The sequence below is a fragment of the Indicator indicator genome, chromosome 1 (assembly GCF_027791375.1).
Source record: "Indicator indicator isolate 239-I01 chromosome 1, UM_Iind_1.1, whole genome shotgun sequence".
In the NCBI taxonomy this organism is placed as follows: domain Eukaryota; kingdom Metazoa; phylum Chordata; class Aves; order Piciformes; family Indicatoridae; genus Indicator; species Indicator indicator.
In genome coordinates, this window is record NC_072010.1 from 37,294,475 (window position 1) to 37,316,873 (window position 22,399).

Consider the following 22,399-nt stretch of genomic DNA (forward strand, 5'->3'; position numbering starts at 1 on the left):
TGCCCCATCTCCCCCCACAAAGGTGGGGAGCACAACCAACCAGGAGTGCTGTGACCAAGAGCTACAAACAGGGCATGGTGTAACAGCCAGGACATAGTGCTTCAGTTCACATGGAATGGCACACAAAAAAGGCACCTCTTTGAAGGATGGACATTCCACTGTCTGACTGGGGAGGCTTGAAGTATACATAAACCAGCAGTCGGGCGTGTTTCAAGGGTACTCATCCTACCTGACCCTCAAGGCAGAATGGTGGGCACTAGTCTGAGAGCAAAGGCTGCTGTTCCACTTAGTGGGCCTGCCCTATTTGCCCCAGCAGTGGCCAATGCTTCCACCCAGATGAAGATGCTGAAAGGACAGGGTGCAGTGAAGATCAGAGACTGCAAGAATTGCCTAGACTTTTCTCCAGGGACTGGGACAAGCAGTAGACCTGTCTGCAAAAGTTGTTGAAGGACCTCCTGCAACATGTGGTTGAGCTGAAGGAGGTAATGAGAAGGTGATAGTAGCAGGTGACTCTCTTTTAAGAGGTACAAAGGCACCCATCTGCTAACCTTACATGCTCTCTAAAGAGGTGTGTGGGTTACCAGGGGTTCATATCAAGGATGTCACCAAGAGACTACCAAGACTACAATTCACTGATTATTATCAATGGCTGTCATTTCGTGTGAGTACAGGGGATACAGACAAGAGTATTCTGAGTTATATGAAGAAGGATTACAGAGTCCTAGGGGCAGTGGTAAGGGAATCCAGATCACAGGGAGTATTTTTCATCAGTCCTGGTCAAAGGGAAAGGGTTTGAAAGGGCCAGTTGAAACTGACAATCCATAATTGCTTATGGGATTGGTGCCACAGCCTGGGGTTCAGCTACTTGGACTATGAGACTAGCTTTGAGAAACTTGGTCTACTGGTGGCTGATAAGGTCCATCTGTCAGAGAAAGGGAAGAACATCTTTGATTATAGGCTTGCCAAACTTGAGGAAAAGCATTTTAAAATTGCAAGGGGAGGGGAAACTCCATCTCACTCTTACCAGTTTGATGTCAATTGTATCCTGGGCTGCATCAAAAGTATGACTAGCAAGTCAAGGGATGTGATTCTTCCCTTCTACTCCACTCCTGTGAGACCCTACCTGAAACACTCTGTTCAGCTCTGGCCCCCCCAGAATAAGGAAGACATGGACTTCTTGAAGCGAGTCCAGAGGAGTGCCACAAAGATGAACACAGGGCTGGAGCACTTCTCATATGAGGTTGAGAGAGTTGAAGTTTTTTAGCCCAGTGAAGAGAAGGCTCCAAGGAGACATTAAATCAGTGTTCCAGTACCTACAGGAGGCCTACAGGAATGATGGAGAGGGACTTTTTATCAAGGAGTGTAGTGATAAGACTAGGAGTAATGGCTTCAGTTGAAAGAGGGTAGACTTAGATTAGATCTAAGGAAGAAATTATTTACTATTGAGGTGTTGAGACACTGGAACATATTGCCCAGAAAAACTGTGGATGTCCCCTTCTTGGAAATGTTCAAGGCCTGGTTGGATATGGCTTTGAGCAACCAGATCTAATGAGAGGTGCCCATCCCCCTCACAGAGGGGCTGGAAGTACATGATCTTTAAGGTCTCTTCCAATCCAAATCTTCCTATGATTTTATTGATATTTGAGTCCTTCCCATTCAAAAGACAGCATCTAACTCAACTCTCTGGCATATACCTATGGTCCTCATAGTGCTCATGAGTAAGCAAAATCACAGCATATACCAGATTATTTGGCTTCTCTGGTCTCTCTCTACAGTAATAACACCAAAAAAAAAAAAAAAAAAAAGGAGTTGAGGATAGAGCAGATTCATGTGATGCTTGAGCTTGCTGAAAGAGGTGGTGAGAGGGGTGCAAAAAATGGATGTGTTTTGTGAGTTTAATCTGTGAAGTTTAATATCTGCCTGTGAGAAAAACTTCCAGAGCAGGGCTTTGATAGTCCATACCATATATGCTTAAGCACTCACTAGATCAAAGTATAGAAGGGAAATGAAGCATTCATTAACAATTAAAAATGAGAGACAGACATTCACATTTTCAGAATACTTCACAAATCAGGAAGCACACACTTGTGAAGGAAAGTTGCTTTAAAAAGTTTCCATTACAACTGCTGCAAGAGGGTTTTGTTAAACTTCTGAAAGCAACAACAAAGGAAAGCAGCCACTACTCAGTAGCCTCATAAGGAGATGTGACATAGAGGATAGAAGGAGGGATATTTTTGTCTTGACAAGGGTAGATATTTGAAAAAGGCAAATTAATTTTCAGAAAAATAGACAGATTTCTGAGAAAGTATCCTGCTGAGATCCAGTATAAAAAAATCTGGTCAAAGGAATTTATTTGAATATATCCAAAAGGACTGGTCACATAAAGAGGTGGTTGCTGAATTAGTTTTACCTGGGGAAGCTGACATGACTGCGCAGTCAAAGCGATGAAATGTGAGGACCGTGAGGGAGAATGCACAGCACAGAAAGAATGCTTAAGGACTTCAGCCTGTACTACACAGCTTTAAATCTTCCCTGGAGTTTTTCAAACACCTGGAGTATTTAGAAGTTTGGTTAGTGTCAATTCATAGCTAAAAAGTGTATATTGCAAAGCTCTTACATATTTAATTAGTTTGCTGTGCAATTCCTGTAATAGAAGTGAGGGAAAGGCTCAGAGACTTTATTGAACTTTAGTCAAGCTTGCAGAGCAGTGACTTTGAGAGATTAAATTAGTCATCTGTGCTTTCTATAAAGTAAATGGGCAGATAGACACCTTCAGAAGACAGTTCATTCTAGCCTAGGTAAGCTGTCTAAAACTGTTTGGATAAATCACCTTATGACAGAGTCTAACTCTCTTTATTGGTTTCAGAGGGTAGCTAGTTAGCTTCACCTGACTATCAAAAAATTTAATTACTCTTTTTAGGCAACATAAACCTTGATACTATCTCTCTATATACAGCTGGCTTGTACTGAATATGAATATCTGCTTGATGTGATTTTTACAGATGTTAAGCATATTATTGCCTCAGAACTGAAAACCATCTCTCCTATTCTGAAGGAATATTCAAAGTTCTTATTGAAAATAGAGACAGAAGCCCAGAATAAAACAAAACAGACTAAAATTTGGACTTAATTTCAGTGTACTCACTCATTTTTGAAATAAGATAAATCCTTACAGCTCTGCTTACCTCTGGCTAGGATCCCTGATCAGAGCTCTTCCCAGTCAAACCTGGTTCATAATACTTAAGCTTCATGAACTTCCACATTGCTATGAAATATATCTACAACTGTATCTGATCAGGACAGCAGTTATACTTACATTGCCATGATGTCTCTCTTTCCATAGATAAAACAAGTGGAAAATCACAGGTAACATGTCTAATGCATAAATAAAATATAAATAAAACAAAATAAATAGTTATATAAAAATAAATATAAATAAAATAAATATATTTATATTTATATAAATAAAATAAAATATAAACTCAGAGCAGTAGGAACTGAGTCTTACAACACTAGCAAAGATATAAGAAAAAAGAAAAGCAAAAAAGCCTTCTGTAAGCAACCAAGAAAGAATCATTTTAATGGACTGGGTGAGAAGTAGTAAAGATTGGGAGCCCATATTAATTTGTATGCAATATTGTCCTCTTTCCACTAGCAGAAGTAAAAGTTATATTACATAGGAACATCACACATTACTCCTTAATATTTTCCCAATACTGGGACAGAAATAATGCTTTCATGGAGCAATACCTGTGATATAGAAACCATACAGATGAAGTGTTACTGTATTTCCTACAATGAAATTTTAAAGCAGAAAATTACAGTTGTTGTTGCAGATTAAAAAAAAAAATCCATTAATTTGTAGTTGGCCAATTGATCGGTTCAGAAAATCTGCATTTGTGTATCTGAGAAAACATTTTGTCTGGATCAGTCTCTGGTGTTGTCTACTGAAATGTGTCTCTGGCAATCAGAATTTTGGGGGTTTATGTATTTACTTTTCCTATGATACTGTATATTATTGGTTAATAGTACATGTGGATCTCTATCTCAATCTCTTTATGCCAATTTAAAGGCATGTACAAAGACCTTTGATTTTCGAAAAACTTATATTCCTTTTAGAATGTGATTTTCTTTCCATAAACATTGAGCTATTCATGAACAGAAACTTTTCAAAAGTAGATATTTCTGTTTAAGAATTCCACTCTTTAACACTATCTTCAGACAGTGGAGAAGAAAATGACCTTAAATGCTACTTTCTTCTTTTGAAGCTATGCCATCTTTGATGTTACACTGAAAGATAAGAGGAAGGGATGGGACTTCTCCAATATAAACTTGTGTGAGGTTGCATGGCTGTGCATAAAAATAAGCTAGGAGGGAAAACTGACCAGAAGACTGTGGATAATATATGTAGTCTGAGCTGTTGGTTATTAGGCATGCTGACATGGATCCCAACCCAAACATATGCATGATCTGCACGACCCCCGCCAGCCCAAGGCTCAAACTTAACCAAATGACCTCTGACAAGGGTACAGTAAATGCAACCCTTTTCAAAATCTGACCACAGCCCTCACTGTAACCCATTCAGACCCTGGATGCTTCTAATTTAACCCTCAGAGGAAGGGAGCAGGGAGTGGGAAGAAATGCTGCCGGGTCCCACCCTGACCTTTTCCAAGTGGTATCTTAGGTTATGTCGTGTACTAAATCACATGTACTAAATCAAAGAATGGAAAGTATTAGTTTTTGATCCCCAAGGCTAAGCAGCATTCTCTGGTTTAAATCCATGCTTTCTGGCTTAAATCCAGGCTTCTGTGATACTGAATTCAACAACTGTATTTTAAAATATACACATGCAGAACCTCTGAGTGAAGCTTGTTCTGCTTATTACAACAGTCTTGGAAATGGGCATATGGCAGCTCAGGCCATGCCCAATAAGTAGTGTGTAGGAAACAGCAGCAAAACTACCTACAAGGTAATGGTCATACTTTCCTGTTATTAAACATATGACATTTAATATTGACACCTTGTTAGTATTTGGGGCTGTTCAGTCTGGAGAAAAAAAGGCTCCGAGGTGACCTTATTGTGGCCTTCCAGTATCTGAAGGGGGCCTACATGAAAGCTGGGGAGGGACTTTTTAGGATATCAGGTAGTGATAGGACTAGAGGGAATGGAATAAAGCTGGAAGTGGGGAGATTCAGGCTGGACATGAGGAAGAAGTTCTTCACCATGAGAGTGATGAGAGCCTGGAATGGGTTGTCCAGGGAGGTGGTTGGGGCCCCATCCCTGGAGGTGTTTAAGTCCAGGCTGGATGAGGCTCTGGTCAGCCTGATGTAGTGTGAGGTGTCCCTGCCCATAGCAGGGGGGTTGGAACTAGATGATCCTTGTGGTCCTTTCCAACCCTGACTGATTCTATGATTCTATGATTTTCTTGAAAATCAATGGTATGCATTCTTCTTACTTTGTATGATAACTTTTTCTTAAACCTCCTTTGCATATTCAAACACAGAGAGTCATACACCAATAATACCATGAAATTTCCTATTGAGATCCCCAACAACAGAAGAACATGAGAGGCATAATTAGTGTGGACAGTCAGCAATCTGATTCATAAACTGGTTCATAAGCTTTGTTGTTTTCTATTTAGCTACATAGATTATTCCTAACCCATCAATCCCTTGTTAGACAAAATTTAACAGTACTGAGAAACTAGTGCTGTTGAGTAGATTTTGCTGATCAGATCTGTACTTGATGTTCTGTCACTTCTGATTCACTAAATAGTAAATGTAAATAGGTAGGTGTAAAAGGTGGTCCCAAATCGATACCACATACTACATGGATGATAGGAACAAAATCAAACCCTTGTATCCCTCCCATACTTAAAATTAACACTTGTACTTTGTTCCCCAGAGGATGGAATCCAAATCTTGATTGTATTCTCATAATTCCTTTTCAGACTCAGATCTGTTTCCATGCAGCTGCTTCTGCTATCCCTTACCATGACCTGATGGTCCACAGTGAACTCATTCCCAACACATTTCCTCCAAAAAAGCAAGTCTCCATCCCTAACCAACTCCAAACACAACCTTGAAGTCTAGTTATCAGAACTGTTAAAATTTAATTTTTAGTGCAGTCTCGGTCTTTTGCCTTCTTCCATAACGCGGTGACCTCTATTAACCCCTATCCTAATCCAACAACCCACTCCTAAACTTACATCAGTCTTGAACATATTTTAGTATTTGTTCTGAAACATTCACTCAGTAGAAAGTTTCAAAGAAATGTAAAATTTTATCCAGGAGTTATTCAGAAAATTAAAGATGCTAATTTATAGTCACAAATCTTCACAAATCTTTAATGAAAGTGCAATTGATTTACTTCACAGGGGATTTGTTTTTTTTTTTTCAGATTATGTATATTGCTTCACCCAAACACTGCTTCACATCTACATTAGAACTCAATGGGCAGTTTACAGGGGGCAGCAGTCTGATTAGTGTAACATCACTATGAAAGCCTGAAGGAGAAGTGGTCTATCCACAACTGGTTTGAGGAAACCTGGGAAATTTATTTAGCCAAAACAGAACTAAATGCTAATGGAAGTAATATCTACACCTTAGTTCACAAGTAAAATAACTTTGTTCTCTTTGCAACTGATTTTGTTACCCTGCTAAGTTATATCAAACTGCTTATCTTGACAAAGACTGATTATCAATTAAGTATAAGCTAATAAAATGACACCTTGAAGTTTATCCAGATGGCTTTAAATAGTAACCTGTGACATAAACACTACTTGGAGGGATTGCATTGCTGAAATATTTCAGAAGCTACAGGAAATTTTAATGATGACTTGACAAAGCAGGAAATCTCAGTAGATATGTAGTGAAACTTAAGGTGACCTTGTAAATAGCTTACATAATACATTTTATAAAACTGTTGTTTTCTGACATTCTACTTTCTCCACCATTTGATGTCAGGTTACATCCAGTGAAATGTAACTATATGAACAGCCATCCTTCAAATACTAAGTTCCATCATTTTTCCTGCCTTCCAGGGCATGAAATAGCTACCCACCACCTGCTGTTCATGGGTTAGTTTGTCAGGTTGCAAGTCAGAATTGATATGCACTGACTTCCATAGTACCTCAAACTATATTATATCTCTGTAGGGCTTAGAATAGCTACTACTGCCCTGTGCTGGTCTGGGAGCTTCCCTATAACTAGATTAAAACAAAAATAATTCTAGACTAGACTGTCTGTGTTTGCTTTTACCATATGTCATGCAACGACTTTGAATGAAATTTGTGTATTTGGGGCAAGTTACAGAACAGCCAAGGGCAAATTCATTAAGCATCTGCAGCTGAAATTATTTTGGGTTCATTGATTCAATGTTTTCCATTAAATAATTTTATGTGGCTGCTCAGATTCACAAACACTTCTGTTTTCCATACCGATGACAATTGAAAAGAACAAGAACTTATTCAAGGAACTTTCACTTAGCCAATGTCCTCCGGGTGCACTCTGTATATGTGTGTATTCAGGTGTGTTTCCCCTTTTTTAATTATTCATAAACAATTGAAATATCAACAGTATTTGTTTATGGAATTGTTTTGAACACACCAACTGTAAGTACAAATTTAATGAGAAGACTCAACCCAAATAAGGAATGGGAAACCTTTCAGGCTGTGTTTTTCTCATCACTGTTCACTTGATGGAAAAAACCTAAATTCTTTGACATTGGGTGAGCTATCCTAAAATGTAATCAAAATTCTTTAAACTCAGAATAAAATGTCCTAAATCACAGAATCACAGAATGTGATAAATAGGTTAGTGATCTAAGTTTAGTCCATTTCTATCATGTATCAAGTACTGAAACCAGTGATATCTGGCCCTGCCAAAAAAAAAAAAAAAACAACCTGATAGTGAAAAGAAAAACTTTTTATTGTAAAAAAAAAAAATACAGGTTAAGAACTAGTGGCAAAATAATCATAAAGCATGCTGCTATTTCTTAGAAACACTGAACAAAACCTAACAGGTTCCGCAGGGAAGGATTTAGCTAAAAGTCAGGCAGACTTATGGAAACTGAAAAATAATAAAAGTCCTGAAATGTATTTCTATTTTAAGAACTCCTCAATGTCAATATGGCTTGTATTGCTGGTAAAAAAATTTTAATGACACATTTACCCCATGACTGCTAGCAGCTACCTGTCCAGCAATGGTGATCACCCTTAGAAGCTAGCACTCTTCCTGTTTATGCCCTTCGCATTACTAATTCTACAGGCTTTTTTTATCCTTCTTACAACTCTTTATTTGTAGACATGACTGTCAAAAGAGTCCTGTAAGTATTGATTTCTCCAGGAGAGCAGAAAAATCTGGTATATCACTCAGACTTGCAATAACAGACACTGAAAGCTTTAGATGCTGTAGTTGTGGCAACACAGAAAAGAAACATGATGGGACACCTCCATCCTTTTCATTGGAAAAAAACCCAAACAAACAAATAGACCAAAAAATCCCCCAAACACAACAATGACGACAAATTCCAAAACCAATCAAGAAAAAAAACAAAACAAAACAAAACAAAAACCCACAAAACCCCCTAAACCACTGTGTTGTGTTTGGCTGAGATGGAGTTAGTCCTCCCTGCAGCATCTCTCCTAGTGCTGTGTTTTGCAGTGGTAGCTGGGTGTTAATAACACACCAGTGTTCTGATTACCGCTGAGCAGTGCTCAGACAGAACTAAGACAGTGCTTTTTCAAACTTTCACTCCCACAATAGCAGGCTGAAGGATGGGCAAGATCTTGGGACGGGACACAGGTGGGCCAGCTAACCCAAACTGATCAAAGGGAGTATTCCATACCATATGATGTCAGCTCAGACATAAAAGCTAAGAGAAAGAAGGAAGTGTAGGGGGCATCGACTAATGGCATTTATCCCATGGAGCAACCATTAGACATATTGAAGCCTTGCTTCCCACAGAGCAGCTGAACATGCTTGCACATGGGGCCTTTTATTTCTCTTTGGCCTCATTAAACTGCTCTACCTTGACCCATGGGCCTCTTGTTATATTTTCCCTCTCCCCGTCTATCTAAGAAGGGGGGTACAGAGAAGTTTTGGTGGGCATTTAGCTCCTAGTCAGGGCCAAACCACCACATCAATAAAACAAAAAGCAGCAAATTACTGTGATCTATAGGAAAAACATTTATATCAGCTAGGTTAAAACACAATGGAAAGCAAAGACTGTATGCTCCTGACTCTCAAGTTTTTTCAAAAATGGTTTAGAACATTCACCCATATGATTTTGTGTCTTCAAAAACTAAGCAGGAAAGAGAGGACTGTCTATAGATTAATTAAAAGTTAACAACAACAAAAAAAAAAGGAAAAGGAAGAAACTTGCTGTGCAAGTTAGACATTTCCTTTACCAAACACAAGACCTTAGCTGGCCACATAGCAAAAGTAATTGTGGTAAGATAGAATGAAGCTTCACATACTGTCTTTGTAATCCTATCTGAAGCCATCGTTTTAAAAGATTTTCAAATGTTCAAAAAATAGTTTCTCCTTTATGGAAGGATATACTCCAAAAGCACTTTTAAAATTGATAGTACACCCAGAGATATTTGAGAATGAGTGTTATTCTGCACAGTATAAATAACATTTTTTTTTATCAGTTCATGTTTCTGAAATATAGCTGATGTGAGAATTTAGTTTTCATAATCCACAGTAAAATGTTACATTTTTTTACCAAACAGTTCTTTTACCAAAAAGTTCTTTTGTGTCCTCATCGGGCAACATTTCTTTCTTTTCCACATTTTTATTTCTTTTTTTTTTCCTGTCTATGTAAAGATCCTGAATTGTGCTTCTTTTCCCCTACACATGCTAATAATTCAAAAATATATTTCAAATGAATTATGGTTTTATTGACTTAACTATTGATCTAAAACCCAAAAACAACCAAAGAAAAAAGCACCACCACCACCAAAAAAAAGCAACACATGAAATGCTAGTGATGCAGTAGGAGCAACTGTTTTCTCAGGCTGAAACTGATTGAAAGCATCCTCTATATAAAAATGAAATGCATTTCTGTGAATGCACTGATGCTTCACCATCTGTCCAACATCTCAGATTTACTCTCCCAGATAACTTCATATTTCACCCTGCAGTCCCTAAAGAAGCATCACTTTAAACAGGGCCACATGGAAAAATGCACTTCAATAACATCTGAAGGTCTTGCGTTTAGCTGCAAGGGCCACTAATCTAAATGAATGATATGCCTAGAGAGTAAGCTTCATTTAAAGTTATGGAAATAAGGAGGAGTAAATGTATGAGAAAGAATGCTGGAAAGGAAAAAAAAAAAAAAGAAGGGAAAAAAATAAAGGAAAAATAAGAAGAGTGGAAAGGAAAGGGGAGCTGGCAGAATGGAAGAAAAAGAAAAGAGAAAAGAAAAAGATAAAGATGACAGCAGCTCCAGAATGATGGCAGTAAAAGACACAGGGATTTGCAGATAAAGCCAGAAGATGCTGGCAGCTATCTATCAGTATGCCTTGATGAAACAGGTATTGGAAATTAACTCAGGAACCCTATGAATTACATGCTATCCATGCTCTGGGCTAAGCACTTGTCAATTTTAGCTGCTATTGCAGCCTATTACTCACAGACTACATGGCTGGAAAGCTAATGACACTGGAGAGCGTTAAAGAATAGCAGTATAAACTGTGTACAATGATGCTTGTCACAGTCAGAGCATATCTTCCCATAGTCCAATGTGAAAACTGAAAGCTCAGATTCTTGGTTCTTCAGTGAGCACTTAACCTCATAGCACATTATTTCACATAGGAGAAAAGTACATACCTGAAAAATTAATCACTGATCTGCCTGTGCACAGGAAGCTTTCACAAAGGTTTGCCGAGCACTGGGAAAAGTGTTTTGATTAAACTTTTCTTGAACTTTCTTCCCCCTCCCTGTAGGGCAATCCACTCAGAGGCAGAGCTCTTGAAAGTGACAGTTTTTGGAGGATGCTGATAAAAGAGTGGACAAATGTTCTGTCCTTATAAAACTGCAGCCTCTTACTTACACAGCGTACTTTGTTGTGGGTTGAGGCTGTAGGGGATGGCGGATATTGTGACACCCACAATGGTAACAGATGTTTCTCTTCTAAGTCTCTGAAGTGTCTGTATACCAACACAAGAAGCATGAGAAATAAGCAGGATGAAGTAGAAACCTGGGTGCAGTCGCAGGGTTATGATCTTGTTGCAATTACACAGCCATGGTGGGACAGCTCCCATGACTGGAACGTGGTTATGGAAGACTATGTTCTTTTCAGGAAGGACAGACTGACAAGGCGAGGTGGTGGAGTTGCTCTTTATGTGAATAAGCAACTAGAATGCACTGAGCTTAACCCAGGGGGAGGTGACAAAAGCATTGAAAGCATATGGGTAAGAGTGAAGGGATGTAGAAACATGGGTGTTATGGTTGTGGGTGTTTACTACAGACCAAACAAGACATTGTAAATGAGGCTTTCTACAGGCAGCTGGAAGTAGCCTCAAGATGAAGTGCCCCGGTGCTTGTGGGTGACTTCAGTCACTCTGATATTAGTTGGAAAAACCACACAGCGAAACATAAACAGTCCAAAAGGTTCCTGCAGTGCATTGATGACACCTTTCTGCTGCAGGTGGTTGGAGAACCAACAGGGAGGAGTGTGGTGCTGGACCTGGTATTAACAAAGAATGACTGGTTGTAGATGTTAAGGTTAGGAGTAATATTGGCTGTAGCGACCAAAACATGTTAGAGTCTAATATAAACTGAAAAAAAAGCAGGTTGATGAGTAAAATTTCAACCCTGGAGGGGAAGGGGAGCCCAAGAGAGCTGGTTAATATTCAAACATTACCTCCTTTAAGCTCAGGAAAAATGTATTCCCTTGAAAAAAAAATCAAGTAAGGGAGGCAAAAGACCTGCATGGATAAGTAAGGAACTCTCAGAAAAACACAAAAAGAAAAAGGAGGTTTACAATATGTGGAAAAAAGGTCTGGTCAGTTGGGAGGATTATAGAAACATTGCCAGAGAATGCAGAGATGCAACGAGAAAGGTCAAGGCCCTCTTGGAGTATTGCCAGGGAGGTAAAAGAAAACAAGAGGTTTTTCAATCACATCAATAACAAAAGGAAGGGCAGGCAAAAGGTGGGCCTGCTGCTGAACAATATGGGAGATATGGTAACTAATGCAGAGATGGCAGAGTTGCTGAATGCCTTCTTTGCTTCAGTCTTTACTCCTAAGACCAGCCCTCAGGAATCTCAGACTCTGGAAGCAAGGGAGAAGAACTGGAGGGAAGAGGACACTCCACTAGTCAGTCAGGACTGCGTTAGAGATCTCTGAAGATGCAAATCCACAAGTGCTGAGAGAGCTGGCTGATGCTACTACTGCACCTCTCTCCATCATTTTTGAAAAGTCCTGGAAAACAGGAAAGGTGCCTGATGACTGGAAAAAAAAACAAATGTCACTCCAGTCTTCAAAAAAGACAAGAAAAAAAGACCCAGGCAACTACAGACCACTCAGCCTCACCTCCATCCCTGGAAAGAGGATGGAGTAGCTCATTCTGGAGGTCATTTCTAACCACATGGAAGAAAAAAGGACTATCAGGAGTAGCCAATATGGAATTATCAAAGGAAAAACCTGCAAACCTCATGAAGTTCAATAAGGACAAGTACAGAGTCCTGCATCTGGGGAGGAAAAACAACAGGCACCAGTGCAGGTTAGGGGCTGCCCTGATGGAAGGGAGCTCCATGGAGGAAGACCTTGGAGTTCTGGTGAACAGCAAGTTGTCCATGGAACAACAATGTGCCCTTGTGGCCAAAAAGGCAAATGGTACCCTGGGCTGCATCAAGAAAAGTGTGTCCAGCAGGTCTAGGGAGGTTCTTCTCCCCTTCTACTCTGCCCTAGTGAGACCACACCTGGAATACTGTGTCCAGTTTTGGGCTCCCCAGTTCAAAAGAGACAGAGACCTGCTGGAGAGAATCCAATGGAGAGTCACGAGGATGATTAGGGGACTTGAGCATCTCCCCTGTGAAGAGAGACTGAGAGACCTGTGGCTGCTTAGTCTTGAGAAGACTGAGGCGATCTGATCAATGTGTATAAATATGAGGGGTGGGTGTCAAGTGGAGGGGGCCAATATCTTTTCAGTGGTGTTCAATAATAAGCCTAGAAACAATGGATTCAAGCTTGAATATAGAAGATTTCACCTCAACATGTGGAGAAACTTTGCAGTGAGGGTGCCGGAGCACTGGAACAGGCTGCTTGAGAGAGGTTGTGGAGTCTCCTTCTCTGGAGACTTTTAAAACCCACCTGGATGCATTCCCAAGTGGAGTACCCTAGGTGGTCCTGCTTTGGCAGGTGGGTCGGACTCAATAATCTCTGGAGGTCCCTTGCAACCTCTAATGTTCTGTGATTCATTCCCTCCCTCCCTTCTTGCATCCCTTCCTTCTTTCCTTCCCTCCATACTTCCTTCCTTTCTCTCTCTCTTTCTTTCTTCCTCCTTTTGTTTTTACTTGTTTCCTTCCTTTCTCTCTCTCTTTCTTTCTTTTTTTTCTTTCTGTCTTTCTTGTCTTCCCAGCAGATAAGCTTGTCTAACAGTGAAATATTTTAATAAGCAGGCAAATCAGAGTAAATGTCAGACACTGTGATCCTGTGACTAACAGATGCTGCTGCTGTTGGTGGAGAGAGAATGAGTGATAATTATAAAAAAAAAAAAAAAAAAAAAAACCAAAAACAAAAACCAAAAACCAAAACCAGTGAAAGCTAGATTAGAACAAATGTTTGTCAAGTATAAAGGGCAGCTTTTTGTCTGATGAAAGAGATTTAATTAGAAAAGTCACAGAAAGAAGCTGTCTCGAAAGTATCAGACCCATTATCTTCAGATAAGCTAATGAACTTCATCGAACTTTGCAAAGAACTGCTGAACCAATAATATAAGGAGGGGAGGGGGCGAGTATGGGGCAGGGAAATCCACAAAATCTGCTGCAATATTCCTTAAAAACGAACTAAAAAATTATCAATGTGACTCTGTATTCCAGGAAAAGTGTAGTGTGATGCATTGTTTCCTGGTTTTCCTTTTGTTTGAATAAGCAATGGACAAATAAATTATCACAGAAAGAAATTAGTTTTGCATATTGTTCCTCTTTAACAGCAGACTATAAGGTCAAAATTTAAATTACATGTTGCATGTGCTAAGTCACCTACATGGTACATTATCTACCCAGTTTGTTGTCTAATTCTATCAAGGTTTTTTGTTTGTTTTTTCCCCCTAGCAACAACCATAACAAAAACCTATTAAGGAACACAATATTTTGCATGAGACAAGGGCATCTTGAATGCATTAAAAAACACGGTAAACAAAATTCTTTTAACAATGACAACATTAAAAAAAAAATTAAAATATCCCAGCCTAACAGAAGACGATTATATGGAAAATCAGGATAAATCAAAAATTCTTCTTTTTAAAAACGAGGCATTTAAATGCTTTCAAATTGTTTTATGCCTCATTGTTATGCTTCATGTGCTTCTCTCCTTGTTTTTCACATTTTGCAGTATATCCAAAGCTGCAGGCCTGGAATTCAAGTACACAACATGTATGGAATGCAATTATAAAGCATCTATAGTCCTGTGCCACTAATTAAACCAAAATATTTTTCATTATGGGACAGACCAAAAAAAAAAAAAAAAAAAAAAAAAAAAGAAAGAAAAAAAAAGTAAAACCAACCAAACAAAAAAAGTAGCAATGGAAGTTAGGATTTAAAGCTCCATAGAAAATTCATGTCATATGGATTTTCAAAACAGAAAAGACAAGCCTATAAGACTTGTGCTTGAGTTCTGCCTTTTCGTTCAGTAGGTCTTTGCTCTAAGGGTTTGGAATTGAGCCTTTGTGCATGGGAATCTCAAAGGCTCACTGAAGTCTACAGAAATTTTCTATCCATGAACAGGATGCCATTCTAAAAGAATAGCAAAATAAGGATAAAGCTGAGGTTTTTAAAGTTTTGCAATACACAATAAATAAAACACTTCTCTGTAACAGGAGATATTTTATTTAGCTAACAAAATATATTCACTATACTTGGTGGAGAGCATCCTACTCTGAAAGTGTAAGAAGCACAATAGTTTGATTTCGTACTTTCCTCCTTTTAGAGTAAAGCATGTAATATTGTCATAAATATGATTACAAATATTCAAAAAATTATTATATTCCATATACACTTCTTTCAGAATATGTGCTTATTTTTATGAAAGTTGAGAAGGTATCTGGTGTTTGTAGCAGTACTTAAAAAAAAAAAAAGAGCAAGTAAACATCTCATTTTCCCCATTACAGCCTTTTGTCCCCCCTGTCATCTCAAGTATTTCTATACCCATAACAAAGATATAGTGCTTTAACTTAGGTTAGAGGTAGGAAAATATATTTTGGGCATTCCTACAACTGCACATTTTTTTTCCCTCTTCAGTGTTTGGATGAGGTAAGAGAAGGAAGAAGACAATTTCTTCTACTCTTTCCCACTCTGAAAATGTACAACAGAGTTACATTCATTAGGCAAAAATAAAGGAATTAATAACATTTTCCTAAACATCCTGCTAACACATGAGCCAGTTGCCAAAATTTGCTACATCTGAAACTATGTAAGTATAGAAATATTCTTCAAAATAGTTTTTGTGTAGAAACAGCTGAATCTCCTGCCTATAGTGGGTTTTAATACCACAATATTGGGGGTTTTCATGCATACACACACCTGTAAAAATTCCAATTATATCAAGAAATGTTGAATATACAGCAGTGGATACTGCTGGCAATGAGATATATCATCTTGTTACATTGATAGAAGATTTTTTAGGGTGAAAATACCTGCCTGATCCCTGAAGATGAAAAAAAAAAAAAAAAACAAAACCAAATAGATTACATGGATAATCCATGTTTCACATGGATGTGAAAAAAAAGTGATTGGAAGCATTGTTACACTATAGAAACTACTGCCACAATGCCATAAAATCTTTACAATGATGTATCAGGTTCAGATCAGCGCTGCAGAAATGTGAAGCAATACTGGTGCTACAATCTCAAATAATTTCTGCTTCTTGAAGAAGCGCATGTTTTTCATTATTAAGAATGGTGCTGCTGCATTCCAGTCCAAAGTTACATTTTACAGAATTCAAGATGTTGGCAAAGATAAAATCATTCTATTGTTAGGTCAGCTCTACTTGAACATTGATTTTGCCTGCAAAGGGAAACTACAGACAAGAAGTCACTTCTGAATGCTGACTTTCTGAAGTTTGGGCCATTATTCAAGAAAAAAAGAAAAGCAACTAAACTGATGAAGAGCCTAGAGAACAAGTCTTATGGAGAGTGGTTGAGGGAACTGGGGCTGAAGAAAAGGACCCTGAGGGGGAGACCTTATCTCTAGAACTACCTGAATAGAGGTTGTGTGAGGTGGGTGTTGGTCTCTTCTCCCAAGTAACTAGTGATAGAACAAACAGGAATGGCTTCAAGCTGCACAAGGTGGGGCTTAGGCTAAACCTTAGGAAAAAAAAATCACTGAAAGGGTTGTCAGGAATTGTAACAGGCTGTCCAGTGAGGTGGTTGAATCACCATCCCTGGATGTGTTTGAAAGATATGTAGATGTGGTACTTGGGAATATGGCTTGTGGTGGACTTCATAGAGCAGGGTTAATGGTTAGATTCAATGATCTTAAAGTTCTTCTCCAACCCAAATTGTTCTCTGATTCTATGAAAAGTGGGTACACTTCTAAAACATATATTGATATTTTTTTTCCTCCATTAACATTATTACTAGTTATTAGTTATGGTCATTTATTTATCTATTCCAGGGTGTATAGTAATACACAATGTGTTCTGGCACTAATATTTCTCAGAACTTCTTGATCCTCAGTATATAGAAGGTGTCCAAGTATTTGTAAGGATAAGAAAGCAGTTTGTATAGGCTATATTGGTTTAGAAGTTTAGGTCATGTTTTCTGGTAAAGATGAGAACCCTTGATGTGAGAACCCTACCATGTTAATCCAGAGACTACTTAGCCTGTTGATTGCATAGAATAGCAGTACACCTAGTGATGGCTTTCAGCTGTGATGACAGTGGAAACGATTCTTTATTCCTGCCACAAAGATGATGTAAGAATTCCTAATGCTGTTACCTCATTTCAGTACACAAATGCCTAATAAAACCATTGCTGACCTACTGGGTTAAAAAGGGAGACAGGTTTTACTGCAGTATTCCACCAGAGGAATAACAACATCTCAGTCTTGTAGTTTCCTATGGTTTTGCTTTCTGCAGGAAACTTAAAAAGTCATTGAGCTTTAAAATTCTTCTTTTTTGTTCTTTTTCTCTCTTTTTTTTTTTTTTAATTTGCACAAATGGAAAGTAAATCACAATCTTTGGCTGAATGAAGATATAATCTGATTAAATGTTCTCTCTAGTGTTCTGTGCTGTAAATCAAGAGCATTCCTACATTCTCGCATGCATTATTTCAGAAATGAATAATTTTCTGCAGAGATAGCATTTGGACGATGTGCCATCTGTGGGCAGACTGCAGTCTCTGATACTGACTCTGGGAGAGTCATTGCTGTATTGGGCAGCTACTTGATGAGTTCCTCTAAAAACTCTGATAAGACCCTTCCTGCATAATGTCCATATGCATATAAATACTGTTTGAGATTCCACCTGAATGAAACTTAGCTCAAAACATTGAAATTAATGGGATTCTGAATTATTCTGTTAGGAGTTGACACATACCCTGCAATGTTAGCTAGTTTAGATGTTTTCCAATATTTCCTGCTTTTCCTATGTAGTATTATGGTTTATGTGGTAGCATGGTGAGTAGTGAGAGTGACTCAACTTCATGCGTGGCTTCTGCCCTGCCCGCAGTCCCTCTACAATGCCTTTGTTCTGTTCTTTTTCTGATCTGGTGAGACCCCACCTCCGATACTGAGTCCAGTTCTGGTGTCCCCATCATAAGAAGGACACAGAGCTGTTGGAGTGAGTCCAGAGAAGGGCTACAAAGATGATCCAAGGGCTGGAACATCTCTGCTATGAGGACAGGCTGATGGAGTTGGAGTTGTTCAGCCTGGAGAAGAGAAGACTCCAGGGGGATGTTAGAGCTGCCTTCCAATACCTGAAGGGATCCTACAGGAAGTCTGAAGCGAGACTTCATGAGGATGTCTAGAGACAGGACAAGGGGGAATGGTTTCAAGCTGAAGGAGAGCAGGATTAGACTGGCTCTTGGGAAGAAGTTCTTCAGTATAAGGGTGGCAAAACACTGGAAGAGGTTGCCCAGGGAGGTGGTGGAAGCCTCATCCCTGCAGGTTTTTAAGGGCAGGCTGGATGTGGCTCTAGGCAACCTGATCTAGTGTAAGGTGTCCCTGCCCATGGCAGGGGAGTTGGAACTAGATGATCCTTGAGGTCCCTTCCAACCCTAACAATTCAGTGATTCTATGATTCTATTTACGTGTGATGCTAAGGTGCACTTCAGCTCCCTTTGCAGGTTATTGTCAATGAAGCATTTCCACTATAACCACATGAATTTCTTCATCTGTTCAACTGAGAGACCATGAGTGCAGAGGTAACCATTGCTTTAGAAGCTATATAGAGGTTGGACATGCCAGCTTCAAAGACAGATAGATTAGATCACTATATTTATTGTCAAAACAGTTAATTAAATGTGAAACACTGAGTCATGATACCCTGAAGACAGCAGAAGAGTTACTTGGATGTAAACTGGAATCGTAATTACACAATTGTTTCAGGATTACCCTTTTTAAAGTTTGCATTTAGTATGTATTTACCATACTAGGAACAAAGTGCAGCTCTGATGCATTTTAAGTGTCAGAAAAGACCATGATCTTGCTATTCATAACTGATTTGCCCCAGGTGATCATGCTTTGGCAGGGGGGTTGGTCTCTTTCAACCTTCCTAACATTCTGTGAATGTGTGATTATATTCATGAAGTATGTGAAACATGTGGTTTGATTTCTGTACAGGCAAATATTTTATTATGATTCAGGTAAGGTAAATTGTTTGACTTATGGCTGGATCAGGAGTTTTTATTGTGTGTATATCTCATTACTGTAAATTTCTCTCATTTGCCTTGTACAGAAAGAACTTATGCGGACAACTACCTGCTGTCAGCCACAATTAAGTTTAAGTAATTTTTGATCTTTTCAGTTACTCACAATCCTATTTAGTTTAACTTACTTAAAAAGTCTGTGGCTTTTTTTTTTGTTTGTTTTTCTTGCATAGCCACAGTTTACCATGAACTTTCAGTAGTTCTTTACATCCCTGTGATATACATCTATAAATTTCCTTTTAGTTTTGTAAAAACTGGAAGCCAAACTGGAAGAATATAGTGTGTGATAAATTGGTGTATTTTTCATTACTAAGGCATGTGAACTATTTTCTCTACTGTATATTTAGCTGGTTTTGGCTTTGAACTTTTGCACTTCAATCAAAGTACAATCTTGAACAAAACGGTTTCTTAACTTTTATGAAAGACTCAGCTAGATTTCCCTTTTCATCACAACTAACTTGCAGCAGAAAAGATACCAGCAGAGAAGATCTCATTATCAGACATACATCAAAATATACACCAAAAGTGAACAAAGGTACACATATATACATATATGTTGCCAGAAAGTGATTACACCTTTATGTCCCAAAAGCAGTGTTTTCAAGGAATACTTAAAGCCCCTCTGCCTTTACGTGATATTCCTTCCCATTAAATTTTGCTCTTCTTGCTGCCATTGAAATAACAGCAGGAGCACTAGCAGAGACAAAACACCAACTGGCTGATGGCATTGCTGAAGTCAGGGCATGTGCCCACATATGCAAAAATTTCAGTTACTTTTCTAAATGTAATGTTTAAGAAGTACTTTAAAGACCCATATTCATGCAGGTATATTTCAGTTTAACGTACTTAAAATAATCCTGAAGCATTATTGTACTCCTACTATGTTTTACAGTTTATTTCTGTTCTATATACAACCTATTTTGGCTATCTTGTTATGCCTGAAATTATCTTCTGTCTTTTCCATTAATCATCATCTTTTTTCATTATGATCATATTTTCTATGTGGAATAGGATAACATTTGGAATTCAGATGGTTATTCTAATGACTACACACTAGAAACTTTATGAATGACACATTAATTCTAATTCTCTGTAAATCCACACTACAAACTTCCAAGGCTAATCTCCCAGTATTAGACAGCTTAGAGGAAAAAAGCTGGCTGTTGTCATGTTTCCTGATCTTAGAGAGATTATTTTCGCTTCTCTGTGCCACAATAACAATGCTGTGAAATGACCTATTTATCTTTTATTGTCCGGCGCCTGGGAGACAGAAGGTGTAGGCAGAGACTGGAACTTGCATGTCCAGCTTGTGGATTTTTTTCCACCTTGTTTCCTGTGGAACAACAAAAGAATGCTTGCAGCTGGGATCTGCATTCACCCCATTGTTCACTATTTCTCATACTCTCTAGAATTAAGGTGCTTTTTTTATTTTTCCTCCAGAGTTGAGTTCATGAGGCTTCAGAACATTAAATAAGACACTGAAGCTGAATTTTAAAGAAAAAAATGGTATGCATTGCTCTCAAAACAGGGAAGAGGGGAAAATGTAAAGGAGTACAAGTCAAGCTGTAACTTTTTCCAGATTTGTCTGACACACGTCTCCCTTTTGTATACCTGCTCTGAGTAACGGACTTGTGGCATATATAAAATTGAAGTCAGAAATAAAAAGAATAACTGAAGAACAGTTTGGAAGTAGAAAATAGAATTCTGTTTGTCAGACAAACTCTATGCTATCCACATTTTTGTGTAGAAAATGAGAAAAACTAAAGTAAAAATAATAACTTTCTACATTTCCACAGATCTTGGAAAACTAACCTTAAATGGGACTGAAAAGCACCTACCATCAAATTACATACAGATAGCTAGATCTTTTTTATTTATTTTAAAGTACTACAGATGCATTCAGAAGACAAGTCATCAGTCAGCTGTGACAGCCAACATGAAAATGCATAAGAATAAATTGGGCTTTAATTTTTCCTGACTAAGTATAGACATCTATCATAACTGATGCACTCCTAATAGCACAACATTTTTCCAATGAAGTAATCTCATCTATTTTGCTATGTGTCTTAAACATAATTAGAAAGCAAAAGTCCTAACAGTTTTAGGAAGAAAGGCAATATTTCTTTTGACCAGTGTAGGTGAAATCTGCAGCAATTAAAGTCATGACAAAGTTTATGCAAGAACAGAGAGATCACATCTTTGCTAAATAGGCTGTGAAGTCCTCCTACTTTTGGTGCCTAATTACTGGTGTCATGCTTGTAATAGCGGCATCTGTGCACACTCAACACTCTAATGGGCAGCTCCTACAGGACTAATGAATTTTAATTGATGGTGTTTAGCGTGGCTTTTGGTTTCTGTCTCTTGTAGAGGAGGCTATGCCCTTCTGCTCTTCTGTCCCCAAGTGAGCTGCATCTCTGTTGGGGAGCTCATAGATACAGATGGTCAACAAAAGGTGAAGAATGCCAGAACTCTCTGGGCATCAGTCGCTTTTCAATAAAGATAAAGCTTGAATTGCTAATCAGCTTCCTTTTTCTACCCAAGCTGTTTATGCTGTGGGCTTAATGCGAATCTCTTTTAGTAAGATGACGCATTCTTTTTCAATTCAAAATATGCTTCCTAGGTTGACAAATCAGAAGGCAACCTTCTTCCCAGACTCCCCATAGGTAGTTTTAAATGTAGTGTCCATTGTCAGAGGCAAAACAAAACCACCTCATGGTGACTCTTAACCATTTTACCCACTCTCAGTCGCTTTTGGCAAGGACTGAAAAAAACACACCTTCCACAAAGTACACTTGCCTCTTTGAATATCAAGTTTTTTGTAAGTTAGTTTTTTGGTGGGTTTTGTTTTTTTTTTTTTTTCCTGAGATTAAATGTTCATTCTTCAAACAGATATTTCATAGAATCATAGAATCAACCAGGTTGGAAGACACCTCCAAGATCATCCAGTCCAACCTATCACCTGGCCCTATCCAATCAACTAGACCATGGCATTAAGTGCCCCAATCAGTCTTCTCTTGAACATCTCCAGGAACGGCGACTCCACCACCTCCCTGGGCAGCCCATTCCTGTGGGCAATCACTCTCTCTGTGAAGAACTTCCTCCTAACATCCAGCCTAGACCTCCCCTGGCACAATTTGAGACTGTGTCCTCTTGTTCTGCTGCAGGTTGCCTGGGAGAAGAGACCAACCCCCACCTGGTTACAACCTCCCCTCAGGTAGTTGTAGACAGCAATGAGGTCACCCCTGAGCCTCCTCTTCTCCAGGCTAAACAACCCCAGCTCCCTCAGCCTCTCCTCATAGGGCTTG